Source organism: Cervus canadensis, chromosome 20, assembly GCF_019320065.1.
Source record: "Cervus canadensis isolate Bull #8, Minnesota chromosome 20, ASM1932006v1, whole genome shotgun sequence".
NCBI classification, from domain to species: Eukaryota; Metazoa; Chordata; class Mammalia; order Artiodactyla; family Cervidae; genus Cervus; species Cervus canadensis.
The window spans coordinates 8668317-8683769 of NC_057405.1; the positions used below are offsets into that span (position 1 = coordinate 8668317).

At 36.2% G+C, this 15453-nt stretch overlaps 1 long non-coding RNA gene across 1 annotated transcript in view; it reads left to right on the forward strand.

Annotated features, from left to right (window-relative positions):
• Positions 1-15453, forward strand: part of LOC122422894 — a 402179-nt gene that overhangs the window by 233063 nt on the left and 153663 nt on the right. Inside the window, exon 3 of the long non-coding RNA XR_006264002.1 lies at positions 8694-8760. This is a non-coding gene — a long non-coding RNA (uncharacterized LOC122422894). The remainder of the gene's footprint in view (positions 1-8693; positions 8761-15453) is intronic.

Below are 15453 nucleotides of genomic sequence, written 5' to 3' on the forward strand. Positions count from 1 at the left end.
TCTCTACAATTATTTATCTCTATATTTTTTACAATATCCTAAATTCTTCTAGATTTTGATTTGAGCCATTTTCCTATCAATCCATCCCACTGACAACTACAAAAGAATCTCTCAATGTTTTCTTTCCCTAAGGCTTTGCAACTGGGAACATAATTCTCTTGAAGTATAGCCACTGCATCCTATCTTAATGTCAACAGAAAGAAGAACTTACTCTTAGAGAAATGGTAAATACAGTCCTTTGTACGTAATACCCACTTCAAACCAAGGACCAGGAGGTCAAAACATTACAGCATGTTTGTTTAAATGTCTTCAGTTCCAATAGCTAAACCACTTCTCTTCCCAAGAGTCCATGGGCCAGAATTTCAGGGAGCAAAGCAGAAAAGACACTGAAAAAAACCTATTCACCTCTTGTAATCAAAATCTCTCCTAGTCCAGTCAAAAACCCATTTTAGAATGGGAAGTGTGAAAATAAGAATCTGAGGAAAAAACAGCCAGTTAGTTGTTCACGTCCTTCTGAAAGGTAAACTTTCTTGATGATATGTACATAACAATGCGAAGACAGAAAAATTCCGTGCTGTGTATGAAAGAGGCAACTCTTGTGGGAATTCAAAGTTGATATTCAGGGAGTGACCTATGTTTGCAATTAGTAGCCTTGTTTTACTTCCAGTTCAACCAGGAGAGAAGTGGCCTACCACATATTTGAGAAGTACATAATGTGTAGAAATCCAGGCCTCAAAATAAATGAAAATGATAAATTAATTCTACAAATAATAGAAGAAATGGACTAAAAGAGAGGGGTAGTTAGAAAAATGTTGGCAAGAATCAACAATAATGTTATGAGGCAAAAATAAATAAATAAATAAGGATGGACTGTGCCTTGGGAATATCATGTGAATAATGGGGAAGAACAAAACAGCAGTTTGGAAGTCAGACTGGAGTTGCATGCTTTTCTCGTTCTGTAGGACAGAAGGGAATGCTTCTAAGGATGCCTGAAGGGGAAGCAGATGGAAGCATAGAATGAACGCTTGAAACAAAATAAGCAAACAGTATAGAATATTAGTGTTTAAAATGAGCAATTTTTACCTAGTCCTTGCAACTTGGGTAATTTTAGCACATGCATGCCTCATTTGCCTCATCTATCAAATAAATATATATATTAATGACTTTGACTAATTTCAAATAGCTTTTTTCATTGTTAATTGAATTGCGTCTTATAATGCATGTATAAAAAGACTAGCCGATGATGACTACTGAAAGTCTGTTCTTTTACCATGATGAATGGTGCATTGATGTGTTGCTATGTTGATTATTTAACTCAATGCTAGTTCACAACATGTTGATTAGTAAGCTGTGCTTCAGTAGTATTTTGTTGTTCTTGTATCTTAGAAAGTTTAGTAATGAGACTTTCTCAACAGGAAAGGCTGAAAACATTGGTAAGTAGAATGCTGGACAGTGTTAAACCTATGGACTTCGTGATTTCAGACAATCAGGTTCGGGCTATTATTTTCAGGACTTTACAATTCACGTTGAGAAAATAACACTGCCCTATGGAATTCTGGAATCTGCCTGCAGTGCAGGAGACCAGGGTTCAATCCCTGGGTTGGGAAGTTCTTCTGGAAAAGGGAATGGCAAGCCACTCCAGTATTCTTGCCTGGAGAATTCCACAGATGGAGAAGCCTGGTGGGCTACAGTCCCTGGGGTCACAAAGAGTCAGACATGACTAAGCAACTAACACACACACACAGAGAATTCTAGAATGGACCCACTAAGCAGGGGTCCACAAGAAGCCAAGTTTCAACCCAAGGTGTAGTGACCACGGAAGGGTGGGCATTGTGTGATTCCAATGCACGTGGCTGGCCAAACGGCTGCAGCACATCAGCTTGACTGAGCTTTTGACAGTCTTCTTCCTGGCAATAAGTCCCTGACTTTCCTTTTCTTGTAACATTTATTTTAGAAAACTTGCAACTGTAACAAAATCCTCAGCTCAGTTGAGAGGTAAACCTTCTGCAACCTAGAAATAGCCTTTTCAAGAACTTGGAAGCCATTTCTATGAAATATAATGATCAGTAAACATGGGACCCTTACCTCTAGCCTTTGTGGAAGGGTAGAAACCTAACTAACTTGGGCCATTTAGCAAACACAGGTGACCTAATCACATTTCCAACCTCCTCCCTAATGTCTTTTAGTCCTTTTTCAATAGTTCATCCCAGTGCTTAAAACCACTCTCATGTTTTATTTCAGCATCATTGAATTTAATCTCTTTCTCCACTGCAATACTTTTGATAAAGTCTTCCTTCTGTATTTAATCTACCCAAGTGAAGAAAAGTTATGACCAACCTAGATAGCATATTAAAAAGCAGAGACATTACTTTGCCAATAAGATCCATCTAGTCAAAGCTATGGTTTATCCAGTAGTCATGTATGGATGTGAGAGTTGGACTATAAAGAAGGTGAGTGCTGAAGAATCGATGCTTTTGAATTGTGGTGTTGGAGGAGACTCTTAAGAGTTCCTTGGACTACAAGGAGATCCAACCAGTCCATCCTAAAGGAAATCAGTCCTGAATATTCATTGGAAGGACTGATGCTGAAACTGAAACTCCAATACTTTGGCCACTTGATGTGAAGAACTTACTCATTGGAAAAGACCCTAATCCTGGGAAAGATTGAAGGCAGGAGGAGAAGGGGATGACAGAGGATGAGATGATTGGATGACATCACTGACTCAATGGACATGAGTTTGAGTAAACTCTGGGAGTTAGTGATGGACAGGGAGGTCTGGCATGTTGCAGTCCATGGGGTCACAAAGAGTTGGACATGACTGAGTGACTGAACTGAACTGAAGTGCAGTTTTTCTTTTACAGAGCTGAGAATGTGATTTATGCAGCTTCAAGTTTTGAAGACTTCCTTACCCAGATTAGTGTTTTTATTCAGTACCACCAACCTCTGCTTCCTTATTATTTTCATTTCTAATCAGTGCTGCTCAGCCCGGTTCATTTGAATCATCTGAATAGTATTTAAAAATATTCATGACTGGGCCCAACCATAGAGTCAAAATCAAATGTTCCAAGGTGAAGTTGGGGTATTGTTATTATTTAAAACTGCCCCCAGAGTATAGTAATTGATGAAACTGAGAAGTACTTTGCTGCTATCTGATCACTAAGTTATGTCTGACTCTGCAATGCCACAACTTATAGCCTGCCAGGCACCTCTGCCCATGGAACTCTCCAGGCAAAAATACTGGAGTGGGTTGCCGTTTTCTTCTTCAGGGAATCTTCCCAACCAAGGGATTGAACCCATGACTCCTGCTTAGCAGGTGGATTCTTATCCCTAAGCCACCTGGGAAGCCTGAGAAGCACTTTACCAGAGTGTGTGTATATATATATATATTTTTTTTTTCTTTTCACACTATGCTTCTTCAAGAATGTAAAAATGAAATCAATCAGATTCTCATCTATCAAATTAAAATTGTGTGCCATTACTGGTCTATTTTTAGGTATCTTGATCCTAACCTCTATGATCACATATTTACTGACATCTAGATGTTTCTCCTGTGAAGAGAGTTAATTTTGTTATGCCCAGATTTTACTAGTTTATAAATTTAAAAAAAAAAATCTTTAAAATCAGAAATGGGCATGGTGAAAGATATAATTGACTCTTTTTTCTAATTTGGTTGATTCGATTAATTCTTCAAATCTCATCAGAAGTACTTTATTCTCTAGAACTGCTTCTGTTTACCCTAATGCTACTCATAGATGTCAGAATGGTATCACCCATGAGTTTGCTAGAACTGCACTCAGCACACACACCCATGTGTGCTGAATCAGGATGAGCCTTTAACAAGATACCCAGGTGATTCTGATGCACGTTAACCTTTGTGACATACTGCTTAATCCATTGCGCAGCTTTTTGACCACTCCGCTGTGCTTCCGGAACAAACTGGGTTTCCTGTAAACCTAGCCCTTATCACAAGGAAAAGCAGCTTTGGCTTCCTTGTTTGCCCCTCTAGCTGGAAGGTAAGTTATTTGACAGTAGACTTGCACTTGTTTTTTGTATTACTGGTATCTAGCACACTCTCTGGTGTTCAGTAGGTGTTCAGTACCTCTGTTGAAGAGGCACCTTCTTAGTCATTCTTAGTTTTCCTAAATATTTTTTCTTGTTTCATTTTCTCTTTCAATTCCATTTTTTAGAATCATTTATGTAATGTTATTGTATTAGGTGATATTAGTGATGTGGAATAGGTATACAATAGAGAAATGAAAAATAAGATTTTAATATCATCCCAACACTACTTTTTTTTTTTTTTTTTCTTCTAAAACCACTAACCTGTTTATATGTTTGGGTACTTGCCTTCCTGGCATAAAATTTTGAAAGCTATTTTTTTTTGTGAAGCATTTATACAGTAAACATTTCCACACTGCTATTTTTAAAACCACCCCCCCCCCTTTTTTTTCTTTAACAACTTACCAGAGATGTATTAATGTTTCTTTTGTTACCTGGACATTATTGACTGGAGACATTTCAATATTCACTCACATAACAAAGTGCCAGCCATGGGCGTTAGTTTCTGCAAAATTCCCCCAGTCGATTATGTTAAATTGAAGTATAGTTTATTTACAATATTGTGTTAGTTTCAAATATACAGCAAAGTGATTTAGTTACATATTTATATATTTTCAGGCTATTTTCCATGATAAGTTATTACCTATATTGAATGTTGTTCCCTGTGCAGTACAGTAAATCCTTGTTGCTTATCTGTTTTATATATAGTAGTACATATCTGTTAATTTGGAACTCCTAATTTATACCATTTCTTTTCCCCTTTGGTAACCATAAATTTGTTCTTTTTTTTAAATTCTGTATATGAGTGATATCACATTCATCTTTCTCTCTCTTCACTTCATGTGATATCCTCTAGGTCCATTCATGTTGCTGCAAATGGCAATATCTTATTCTTTTTATAGCTGAGTTATACTCTCAAAAGCATATTTTAATGTCTCCTTAATTTCAATGAGCATTATAGGTTGTTTACATTAGGACCTCAGCCTCTCTGCCTAGAACTACCAGTCAATATGTAGGTAATTGCTTTAATGGCACTAGCCACTCTAGCTTGAAATATTATGCTCTGTGCTAGTTTATTGTTGGTCTCCTCCACTAGAATGTAAGCACATTAAAGGTAGCAACCTAGTCTGTCAAGTTCACTAACTGGAAGAGTTTTGGGCACATAGCTTATCAAGAAATATTTGTGGAATGAGTGATATAATGATCCACATACATGGTTTTATACTATGTTAGTCTAGGTTTTCCTGGTGCTCAGTACTGTAATTTTCAGTTAGAATTTGTACATGAATCACAATCCTGTTTCCAAGACTCAACATATAAATGATTTTAGTAAATTCTTCTTCCCCAATTTAATATGACTGAATAAGAGCAAAATTGATCTCAGGTGACCTTGGCCGCAGTGTCTTGAAGCGGGATTTTGGTTCCTGGCCAGAGGTTGAAGTCAGGTGGTGGTAGTGGGAATGCTGAATCCTAGCTTACCCTAGACCAGTGGTCAGTGATAAGGATCGAGCCTGTATGACTTTGCAGATGAATTTTAGCAAAGAAACGGAAGTCCTAAGACAACTAAACTGTTTATTAGGAGGAAAATGTATGTAAATAGACACACAAAGGCAAGCTCAGAGAGACTGACTCCCTCCTGGAAGTTTGAATCACTTATTTTGGGGCATTTCTTCTGAGTTGCCTCTGGCCAATCATCTTGCTTTGCTTGATTCCAAGTTGCTATTGGTTTATGTCAAGATTATCCTCTGTGTGCGTGGACGTGTTTTAGCCAAGATGGATTCTAGCAAAAAGGTCTATGAGTAGTTTGACATCACTTCCTTTTTGACCTTCAAGAAGCCTTTCTGCACATGTGTAGTCAAAAAGGTCTCCTTGACTTGGAGAATGAGCAATGTGTGGTCTTTTATCTCTTAATCTGGGCAGGACTCAGCTCCTCTTTCACTTCTGTATTTTGGAGTAACTGTCCACAGGGGACGAACTCTAGCTGCTCAGTCTGGGGCCATCTAGCTCTTGCCTCAAAGCCACTATGATAATAAGAACCAGAGAGAAAACAAGGAGTTAGATTTGCATGAAATAATCTAAGGGTCATAAGCACTAGGGAAGTATCTCCTCATTTTCTCTTTCTCACTTTCTCCACTATCTCCTTTGACTGAGAATATGCACCATTTGTTAAGGCAAAATATAAGGTGTACATGGGGTTTCCCCGGTGACTCAGTGTTAAAGAATTTCCTGCCAAGGAGGAGGCATGGGTTCAATCCCTGGGTCACGAAGATCCCCTGGAGAAGGAGATGGCAACCCACCCCAGTATTCTTGGCTGGGAAATCCCATGGACAGAGGACCCTGGCAGGCTGCTGTCCATTGGATCACAAACAGTCAGACACTGTAGCAGAACAGCATAAGGTAAATATGCCTTCTAGGAATTCATCATGATAAGACAAAGAATTTGCGTTTTAAGGGATGAGCATCTGGGAATAGAGTACCTGGAAAAATGCTAGCGATTTTCAGGTCGAGCTATCTCCTTAAATACATTTCTATGGTTCATTAATTTTATAACATTTTTTTTTCATTTTGTCATATCAAAATATATGAGTTCAGTACCTGCAGAAGCTTCTGCTTTATAAAGAACTAAACATCCTCATAAGGATGTTTTCTGAAGTTTAAAAAAATAAGGTTAAACTGATTCATGTGGATTATAACAGCATGCCAGAGCATCATTTATGTATCTCTAGCAAAATTCCTGGAATGTAAACTATTCAGTCCTTTTGGACTAAGATGGCTAATGCAATTTGTATCAGCAATTTTAAATAAAAAAAAAATATTATGTTTGATAATGAGATGATTTGGATAGTAAAATACATTCAAGTGAATATGACACATATACATACACATTTTAAACTTATTATAGACTAAAGCACTTATTTGTAGAGTTTCTAAACCATAGGTTTAAAATAAATAAATTATAGATAAATATGTAGTTGGCAGTAATATGTGCATCATGTCTGATTCCACTTTGTATAAAACCACTGGAACATTTCAGAGGTCATTCTTGATTGCATTTTCCTAGTATGTACACAGAAACCATGAAAGCATAACTTTGTAGGTAACAGGTGAGGTCATGCCTAAGGCTAAATTCTGATGAACTCTGACTTTTGGATTGAAATAAAGAGGCAAGGTCTATGAGTTGAAACTCAATCTGTAGCTTAGTCTCATTTTAGATTCAGTAGTGAAGACGTAATCAAGTGCTAGCTTGCACACTCAACCCCTTAATTGTATAGATGATTGCAGTCCCTTATATATACGTGTGTGTGTGTGTGTGTGTGTGTGAGTCACTCAGTCCTGTCCTACTCTTTCCAACACCTTAGACTGTAGCTGGCAAGGCTCCTCTGTCCCTAGAATTCTCCAGGCAAGACTACTGGAGTGGGTTGCCATTCCCTTCTCCAGTATATATACATATTGAAATATAAAGAATAAAGAATTTTTTGTATTGAATTAATTAACAATTAAAAATATACTAGGATTAATAGTCTCCTTGTTACATCAATATATACAATTGATCTTAATTTCCTGAAATCTAGTTATTGTAACTCTCTATTCCCACTACGAGGCTCTGAAATTTTTAAAAAGCTAGTTAAAAATAAAAGACTTTCTAATCCAGGAAGAGAAAGATGAAGACATAAGACTAAAAGAGACTAGAAAATTTGATATCCTCTTACAGTGATGTATAATAATAAATACTGTAGCTTCAGGATATAAATTCACAGGACCCCCTTCTAAGGGCTATGAGAAAGAATTCTTTTGGCACAATCTCTGTCTTTAGAACTTCACACCTCAAGACAAACACAGAAATGAAATTAAATACGGAAAAGACATAGCAGCTGCAGAATAAAAATGTTCAATAATTGCATAAATAAACAGACATGTGATACCTTTGGGTCAAAAGAGAAAAGAAGAAAATTGAAGAAAAATAGAAAATTAGGAAAATGTCATCATTTTTTGACTTAGAAATAATTATTCCACTAGTGATTAGATATGTTTAGCTGAGTAACCTCCAAATAATGTGATGGATAAAAATTCATACTCATGAGGAAAAGAGAATGCTTTATTTGATTTAACAGAAATGTATAATTATGTGTAGATTTTAGATATAGTTGACCAAGGTAATGTGCTGAGAAACTAATCACTACATGACAGAAGGAAATTTAAAATGTCTACAAACAATTATTTCCAAGTTACTCTCCACTCATTCCAAATACTGTAATACATACAATTTGCAAGGTTTTTAGTTAAAATACATTGTCACAGAAGTTTTTTTCCTAGTCTCCTCATTGAGGACTCCTAGAGGCAGACTTGTGATATATTTAAATCTTACCTAATTGGGAGACATAGTTTCTTAAATAAAAATTTTAAAATACGCCTAGCCCTTTAAGCTCTTTTTATACTTCCACTGGTTAACCAAATGTTTTCTCTCACCGGTAGGCTCAGGATTTATTATTTAGTAGTAAGCATGAGTCCTCGTGCCTTTTCAGTGGTATAAATGGACGGTTAAGGAACACAGGAATAAGCAGCTTTATTAGATATTTCTAGAAGCTTATTATCCTATGCAGGTGTGAGTTACATGCCCTACATTCCTTTTTTAGGTGGCTGCAAGATTTCTAGCACTATCAAAAATATCTTACATTGAAACGGTGGCTTCAATCTTAGAAGGTAAGTTCCCAGTGAGGGAAGATGATGAAGATTGTGTGTTTGTGCTGGGGTTAGGTATCACGGAGACTCAAAGAGAACTCAGATTATCTATTTTATCTTCTTTGTTGTTTTCTATATTTTCTTGAATTTCTACATATTTGATTTAAACCAAAATTAAATGGCTTTTCTGGTTATTGACAGTTACAGAAATTAACTTAAAAATCTGTTTCGTGTATTATGTTTTTACTGTGGAAATATTCAAAATATTCAATGACATTTACTAAAAAGGAGTATATTTTTGTACATTATCATTTATCGAAGAATCTTCCTTAGGTTTTTGACAGCGAAAAACTCTAGCCCATTGAATTGTGGAAATCTTTTTTTTTTTTCTTCTACTCTTTGCTTGTATTATTATTATTTTTAAACCTATAACATACTGGCAATGTCTGTCACCTCTAACAGATAGCTAACAAAGTTAAAAAAAAAATATTTCCAATCTGCTTCTGGCCTCTAGCTTCAATTTCTATTCTGTTTCCATGGAAATGGAAACCAAATAAATAAAATAATAAAATAGAAAGACATTCTTGTGAATTTTTTAAGCTTGTGATGTTTTTCAATAGAAGTTAGTGATGATTTTCAAGTTAAGATTAAAATTTTTATTGATATTTTTATTGAAGTGTAATTGACTTACAATGTTGTGTTAATTTCTGCTATGTAGTGAAGTGGTTCAGTTATACACACATACACACACACATGCACACACACACACACACACACATATATATACACACACACATTGCTTTTATATTCTTGTCCATTATGGTTTATCATAGGATATTGAATATAATTCTCTGCACTGTACAATAGGACCTTGTTGTTTACCCATTCTATGCATAAAAGCTTACAGCCGCTAACCCCACCTCTCATCCCCATTCACCCCTCCCCAAAACCCTTCCCGTGGTAACCACCCGTCTGTTCTCTATGTGTGTGATTCTGCTTCTGTTTCCTAGTTTGATTCATTTGTACTATGCTTTACGTCCCACATGTAAGTGATGTCCTGTGGCATCTGTCTTTCTCTGACTTACTTCGTTTACGATGATAATCTCTAGGTCCATCCATGTTGCTGGCATTATTTTGTTCTTTTTATGGCTGAGTAATATTACACTGTATATATACCACATCTTTAATCCACTCCTCTGTGGATGGACATTTAGGATGTTCTCACGTCTTGGCTATTGTGAATAGTGCTGCTATGAACACAGTCGGGCATGTTTCTTTTATAATTAATAGTTTTATCTGACTAGATGCTCAGAAGTGACTTGCTGGATCAAATGATAATTCTATTTTTAGATTTCTGAGGACCTTCCATACTGTTTTCCACAGTGGCTGCACCAACTTACACTCCCAGGAACAGTACAGGAGGATTCCCTTTTCTCCATACCCTCTCCAGCATTTGTTATCTGTAGACTTTTTAATGATGGCCATTCTGACTGGGGTGAGGTGGTACCTCATTGTACTTTTGACCTGTATTTCTCTAACCGTTAGCAGTGTTGAGCATCTTTTCATGTGCCTATTGGCCATCTGTAGTTCTTCTTTGGAAAAATGTCTATTTTGGTCTTCTGCTAGTTTTTCAATTGCGTTATTTGGGTTTTGTTTTTGTTGTTGTTGTTGTTAAGTTGCATGAACTGCTTATATATTTTGGAAATATATAACTTCTAAGCCCTATACAATTTTAAGCCCTTGTCAGTCTCATTGTTTGTAAATATTTTCTCCCATTCTGTAGGTTTTGTTTTCATTTTGTTTATGGTTTTCTTTGCTGTGCAAAAGTTTGTGAGTTTGATTAGGTCCCATTTATTTATTTCTGTTTTTATTTCTCTTGCCTTGGGAAACTAACAAAAGAAAACATTGGTACAATTTATGTCAAAGAATGTTTTGCCTGTGAAGAGAAGTCACGTATTTTGTAGTTATTTCTTGAAACTATTTTCATTCCAGAAACCAATTACTTAGGTGGGAATATGTAGCATTCTTAGGGAAAAAAACGGTTGCTGGCCTTGATGTGACTTGGTCCATAGTCTGTGTTAGCCTAATGGTAACTAGAACAACCTGATAGATCAAGCAGTGTCCTACTGGTTCCCAATGGGGCCCTTGCCTCGGGAAAAAGACATCACTTGTCTTGCTTTGGATTGGTAGGAGATGGAGTGATGTTTCTCGAGCCAGTGGAGCTGTTGGGGAGTACAAGAAGAAGAACTGATCTCAAAATCAAAATGGCCTGAAGTAGGAAGTGACACCTTAAGCATTTCATTAACAATTTGGAAGCAGCTTGGTCTCTAGAGCTGCTTAGGTTATTGCCTCATTATTTAGGGTATCTTTGTCCTCTGCCACTATGCTTTCATCACATCTAAGCTCCAGAAGAGGAATTTAATATTAAACTCATGCTTTTTTTTTTTTAAACTACTGAGAATTAGTCACTTCATTTTGTTTCCTTTATGTTATGCTTTATCAAGCATTTTGTATTCTTCTAAAATAACATCTTTGCAAGTAGACAGAGATACTTTAAAATCAGTTCTAGATTATTTTGAACCATACGATTGCCTCACAAAAACCTGTGATGGGAGTCACAGTCTGATATGTGATCTTAGCTGTATTTGTAAGATGATGGTGTAGTTTTCATTTTGTCTTCTCCCCTAAGAGAAAAACACCCACTTTTTACATTTTCACAGAACAGAGCTATAATGTGTTTCATTATTTGCATGGTTAATTTCAAGTATTCTCTAAACAGATACATTTTGTTGGTTTTATATTTATTACAGCCATATATTTATTATACACACCCACCCCACTATTCCCCCTATATATACATTTCTCTAAAACAGGTTCTCAAGAGAACCAGGAATACATTCTATCATAGATATATATTCTACCCTGGCTCCCATGATCTGAACAACGTTGAAGAAACCTGTGCATTTTGTATTGCAAAATTCATGCCTAAATTCAATTCATGTTTTTTGCAATATACTTTTATTTTACATGTTCTGAGATTTCCTGGCACTTAGAGAACTCACGACGGCACAGAGAAATTCATGAGTGACAGCAGAGGTTGAAAGCACGAGATGTGAACTTCTCAAAATCAGATTCTAACTCACTTCTTTGCAGAATTATTATTAAACTTCTCTAGGCATCATTTTGCTAATCTGTTAAAGAGGAACACAGTCTACTTGATGGGATCAATGTGAAGGTTAAATATATCTGGCATATAATTCCTGTGAAAATATGTCTTATAATTATGTATATTAGACAAATGGGATAGTGAAAATGAAATATAAATGGAGTCACCATTTAAGTATTGTCCATTTTAGAGAGTAAAAAGGTGTAAAAAAAGAGTAAAAAATAACATGTAATTTTTAAAATATATACTGACGGGAAAATGCATATACTATTTAAATATACCTATGAAATACTTCAATTCAAAAATTATTTTCAAAATAGTATTATTAAAAATGAAAAGAATGTATAATCGTATACATTAGACTGTAAAATCTGTATTGATTTAGCAATAACAAATAAAAAACAGTAATTTTTGACACATTTTCACATACTTTGATCAGCCCGGTGTTCTAGTTCTGTCTGTGGCAGGGTCTCTGCAGCCAATTCACTGCTTGGCCTGAGAACCACTGGCCAATTCAATGAACACAGCCCAAGACCAGAAGGAATTCACTGTCTCTTATAACTTGGTTTCTAGTGCACTTCGTTTTACCACCAAGTACCATGTATGGCATTCTTAAAAGTTACTTATAAAAGGACAGTTAGTTACTTTGTGACTAGAAGGATTTGGGAAAAGAGCCAGGGTCTGTTGCTAGTTATCTTTCAAACTTAATTGCATGTGTCTCATACCTGCTAGCTGAGACCATTTGGAAATTCAAAGCAAATACTCAAATGCAACTCTTAGTTATATTACTTTGTCAAGAAATGAACAATTTGGGCAAATGCTAAAATTATCAAAACATTCAGTTCAGTTCAGTTCAGTCACTCAGTTGTGTCCTACCCTTTGCGACCCCATGAACTGCAGCACACCAGGCCTCCCTGTCCATCACCACCTCCCGGAGTTTACTCAAACTCATGCCCATCGAGTCGGTGGTGCCATCCAGCCATCTCCTCCTCTGTCACCCCCTTCTCCTCCTACCCTCAATCTTTCCCAGCATCAGGGTCTTTTCCAATGAGTCAACTCTTCACATGAGGTGGCCAAAGGATTGGGGTTTCAGCTTCAACATCAGTCCTTCCAATGAACACCCAGGGCTGATCTCCTTTAGGATGGACTGGTTGGATCTCCTTGCAGTCCAAGGGACTCTCAAGAGTCTTCTCCAACACCATAGTTCAAAAGCATCAATTTTTCAGCACTCAGCTTTCTTTCTAGTCCAACTCTCACATCCATACATGACCACTGGAAAAACCACAGCCTTGACCAGACGGACCTTTGTTGGCAAAGTAATGACTCTGCTTTTTAATATGCTGTCTAGGTTGGTCATAACTTTCCTTCCAAGGAGTAAGCGTCTTTTAATTTCATGGCTGCAGTCACCATCTGCAGTGATTTTGGAGCCCCAAAAAATAAAGTCTGATACTGTTTCCTCTGTTTCCCCATCTATTTGCCATGAAGTGATGGGACCAGATGCCATGATCTTAGTTTTCTGAATGTTGAGCTTTAAGCCAACTTTTTCACTCTCCTCCTTCACTTTCATCAAGAGGCTTTTTAGTTCCTCTTCACTCTCTGCCATAGGGTGGTATCATCTGCATATCTGAGGTTATTGATATTTCTCCCGGCAATCTTAATTCCAGCTTGTGCTTCTTCCAGTCCAGCGTTTGTCATGATGTATTCTGCATTAGGAGAACAGTTTTAATTCAGTCTGCCCCAAGAAAATCCAGTAGTCACCTAAAATATTACACTGAAAATTTGTCAATAACTGTTTGAAATGTGGGACTTTACTTAGGCATAAATTATTGCAGAATTAAAAATATGGGGAGTTTTTTAAGCAAATTATTATCAAGTCAAATTGAATCTTAAGTTTCTCAGGTGGGCTGATAGGCAATAATTCTAGTTTTCTTTTCCCCCTTTCAATTTATTATTTACAAATGCCACACATGTCCTATAGAAAGACAATTGTAAAAACAAGTATAGAACATTGAAATACATATTTTTTTTTCCCAACAGAAAGAACATTCTGATAAGTTGGTAACAATTCAAGAAGTGGTGTTTAGATGTTGGGTAGAATAATTAACCTAATCTAGGAAGACACTATAGGCATTTTGATATTATTCTACTCTTAGAGTGCTGCTGTCCATAAGCTTGTCAAAGTCTTCAGGAACACACATGCAAGAGAATTTCTATAAGATTTACTAAGTAATGGATTACTAAGTTTAGGATCTGAGCATTTCAAATCTGCTACATCATTTTTAAAGTAATAGATAATTGTTCATAAAATTTGATTGCTTCATATCTAATTAATAGATAATACTATCAGACTTCTTTATTCTTGCTAATCTGGCAGGATGAAAATATAAATTATTGTGGTTTTCATTTGTATTTCATAATAACTAATGAGGGTAAACACACGCTTATTCCTACTGGCCACTCTTATTCCAGTCCATCCTAAAGGAAATCAGTCCTAAATATTCATTGGAAGGACTGATGCTGAAGCTGAAACTCCACTATTTTGACCACCTGATGCTAAGAACTGACTCATTTGAAAAGACCCTGATGCTGGGAAAGATTAAAGGCAGGAGGAGAAGGGGATGACAGAGGGTGAGATTGTTAGATGGCATCACTGACTCAATGGACATGAGTTTGAGTAAACTCCAGGAGCTGGTGATGGACAGGGAGGCCTGGCATGCTGCAGTCCATGGGGTCTCAAAGAGTCGGACACAACTGAGCAACTGAACTGAACTCCTATTTCCATTAAATTGCTTCTTTTCTTTGTTTTGCCTTAGAGGAATACTTTATACTTTCTAAATGACAATCCATTGTCAACAGTATGGCAACAGCGAATATCTTTTTCCAATTATGTTCCAAATATGACTTGTCAGGTTCCGAGTGTGACTTTTCAATCCATTGAGAAAAGAAATATGAACAGTAGTTATAGTCTTATGCTCAATGTACTAAAATGTATTTTTCTTTTATACTTTCTACATTATATGTTTTGCTTAAGACATTCTTTCCTCAGCCTACTAATTAATCAACTAATTTTAAAAACAAAAGAGCCTGCTGTGTTCTAATTCCCCATTTTCTTTTTACATATTTAATTGATTTGTTTGACTAGTGCAAATATGCCCCATATTGAGAATGGGATGTTCCTTCTACCTGCTTATGATACGGACACATCACAAATTATCAGGATTCTTGGGGGAAGTTAGTTCTTGCTAACTATTGTCAGGAAAGGTTACTTAAAATCATGTACTTAAATTTAAGCCAAATGTTTTTGGTTTAAAAAAAAAAAAAAAAGAATCCTTTCCTTCCCTGAAGCTATGAAGATAATTTTCAATATTTTGTTTTAACAGTTTTTATGTTGTCTTTGACACCAAATCTTTAACTTTATGAAATTGATTCTGTATGACGTGAGGTAGGGATTCATATATATTTCCTCATGGAAAAAAATCCATTTCTGTTTTACTTGAAATAATAATTCTGTCACATCAGATTGACTATGCTTTTACTTAATTCTAAAT